We start from the raw sequence: 3,065 nt of genomic DNA on the forward strand, positions 1-3,065 counted from the left end.
AGGTAAACTTGTTATAACAGCGTTTAAGACAGCGCTGCTGGAAGGATGCACAAACATCTTTGGTGAATGCAATGCTGGGGGTATGCCCAGGCACTGGCCTCCTAACCAGACAGGTGAGGAAGGGAAAGCACTGCAGTCACCACTGATGAGCCTCACATGGCTAAAGAGAGTGAGTGAAACCCTCGCTGCTCATTTCCTAGACCCCTCAATTGACACATCCGGAGAGAGTAGTCCCTGGGAGAGCTTTTGTATTTTCTCCACTCCTGCCAGAGAATACACTCAGAAAGCCTCATGTGTCCTCGTTATTAGGGACTTTTTATGTGGCACCCTTACCAAGTTCCACTGTAATAATACCACACTACATGATATCACTACAATTTTTTTTTAAATAGGATTTACTTTTTTTAAAAAATAATTTATTTATTTATTTATTTGGGGGCTGTGTTGGGTCTTCGTTTCTGTGCAAGGGCTTTCTCTAGTTGTGGCAAGCGGGGGCCACTCTTCATCGCGGTGCACGGGCCTCTCACTATCGCGGCCTCTCTTGTTGCAGAGCACAGGCTCCAGACGCGCAGGCTCAGTAGTTGTGGCTCACGGGTTTAGTTGCTCCACGGCATGTGGGATCTTCCCAGACCAGGGCTCGAACCCGTGTCCCCTGAATTAGCAGGCAGATTCTCAACCACTGCGCCACCCGGGAAGCCCATCACTACAATTTTTAAAAGTTAAATAAATAAAAATAAAAAGCTATGATTTTATTGAGTGCCTACTATGTACCAGGGCTTTACCTACTGAATGTGTCAACATTTAAGACACATGTGAAACACATCGTACTTTTGTAAGGAAAAATGAATAGGCATGTATTGACAGTGACTTTAAAGAGGTTTTTTAAGTGAAAATGCACAGTTTAAAACACATGCAAAGAGTATACTGGAATCCAATAGGAAAGCATAAGTTCTGAATGTGCAGTAATACTCTACTACCCCTGACAAAACGTATACAACCACATAGCAAAAAAGAAATATATTAGTACCAGTGGAAATGAAAAGATAATGACATTACAGTAGTAGTAAATTTAGACTAAAATATTAGCAGGATAATAAAAATTCCCCCTCTCCTCTACAGTGTGTCTGGTGGCTTGCTATTTTTGTTTTGTTTTGTTGCTTTGTTTTGTTTTGTTTTCTTGGTGGCTTGCTGTTTTTAAGAAAACCACTTACAGGCTGTACATCTTTGCGGGGATAGTTGGTGTTGTCACATTCTACCAGTAGGAGGCAGCATCATCCACCTACCATTTACCTCTTCATTTTGGCCTTCAATTTTTATTATGGTACATTGGATACAAGGTATTTTGTTTGGGGTAGGGTTGCCAGATTTAGGAAAAATAAAAATAGCACGTCCGATTAAACTTAAACTTCAGGTAAACAAGGAATCATTGTTCAGTAAAAGTATGTCCCAAATATTGTGTGTATTTTTTCTGGCAACCCTAATTTTGGGTGAGGAGAGTTGTGGATGGAGGATGTGAGTAAAGGGCATTTTGTGTAAACTTAATGCAAAGAGTCACAATTACACTATTTCATAGATTTGGAAACTGAGACTCAGAGAGACTGTTAAGTAGTAAGCAGCAGAGGCAGAATTTGAACCCAGAGCAATCGGCTCCAAAGCCCATTATGTGCAGGCGCTTTTTAAAATTTTTGTTCTTAAAATAATTTTCTCTGCACTGTATCTTATTGCTCTCTCTTTTTTTAGCTTTTTATCTCCATAGGCTTAACCTACAACCATGCTCAAGTTCCGGCCTCACCAAACCTTCTTTTTCTTTGTTTTCCCCTCAAGCCACTGTTCGGTCAATCATTTCCTTTACTGTCAAATGTTTGGAAAGAATGGTTTGTATTTGCTGACCCCACTTCTTCACCACAGTTACCAATTAACCCTCTACATTCTGGTTGCCACACTCACCTAGCCAAATAAATTGTTTCTCAGAGGTCACCACCAATGACCTACGTATGGTCAGGCCACTCAAGATGGCTGTCCTCTTGCTCTCAGTCCATCCCCTGTTCCACCAGGCCCTGCTTCACTCACATGACTATCCAATCCTCTTAATTATAGGGCTTAATCAGTAACTGCCTGCGAGCTTGCCCTCTGCCCCTGCTGCTGGTTTCCATGGTAACTGATGAGCCCACCTGACATCAGTTCCCCTATAAATGGTAGCCTCCTTCTCCACGGAGTAGTGGAGGCTGTTGCCATGTCCTGTCTGCTGCCGGCCATCCATGGAAGGAGTGTTGCTCCAGGACCTTTGTGTAAGATGCCCCTTAACCAATGAGCTTTGATGTCTCTGTTGTTGTCTCCAGGCTTTTTCTTTGGTCTCAAGGCTGAGCAGCTACAAGATTTGCAGGCTGGTGGGGTGCGGTCCACCAACCAACCAGTTGACAGATTCAAAAATCTCTTCTCAGACCACAGCCTACCTGGGCGCTCTGTAATATTTATATGATTGGCAAGTCCAAGGCAGCACAACTGGAAAACCTGGTTCAACTCGTGGGTCCATCAGGTAAGCAAGTCACTTAACTTCTCTGAGCCTTGGTTTACTCATCTGTAAAATGGAAATTATAATTCCTGCCTGGTTCATTTCTCAGGAGCATAGTGACTTAAAGTTACTGAGGCCTCCCAGGAAGATGGGACTCTGCAATGCCTTTAACATCAGAGGTACTTTGTAAACATTCGTTGAATGAACAAATAACTGAACGAATGAATGAATATTAGTCTTACAGTTCCTCAATAACCAAAATAAATCAAGATTACAAATCTTTATCAAACCATCTAAGTATAAATATGAGTACCAATTTATGAGGCCCCTGGACATCTCCTTACAGACCATATATTTCTTTTTTTTTAATCTATAAACCCCTTCCTTCAAAAAGTATCTTATGTCATACCTCAATATATAAAACAGATGAGTCAGAGCTGCTACAGGTTGGCTGAGGAGGGAGGGCTGGCACTCCGTGGAGGGTGCAAAGTGACCACACATAAGCAGCTCCATGGAGTGACTCGGGGCCTTTTCTGGTGGCTTTACTGCTGAA

The 3,065-nt window shown here is 42.4% G+C and overlaps 1 protein-coding gene across 1 annotated transcript in view; it reads right to left on the reverse strand.

Annotated features, from left to right (window-relative positions):
- The window catches only part of LRRC31 (leucine rich repeat containing 31), a 26,091-nt gene that overhangs the window by 20,457 nt on the left and 2,569 nt on the right, over positions 1-3,065 (reverse strand).

Source organism: Lipotes vexillifer, unplaced genomic scaffold (assembly GCF_000442215.2).
Source record: "Lipotes vexillifer unplaced genomic scaffold, Lipotes_vexillifer_v1.1 scaffold763, whole genome shotgun sequence".
Lineage (NCBI taxonomy): Eukaryota > Metazoa > Chordata > Mammalia > Artiodactyla > Lipotidae > Lipotes > Lipotes vexillifer.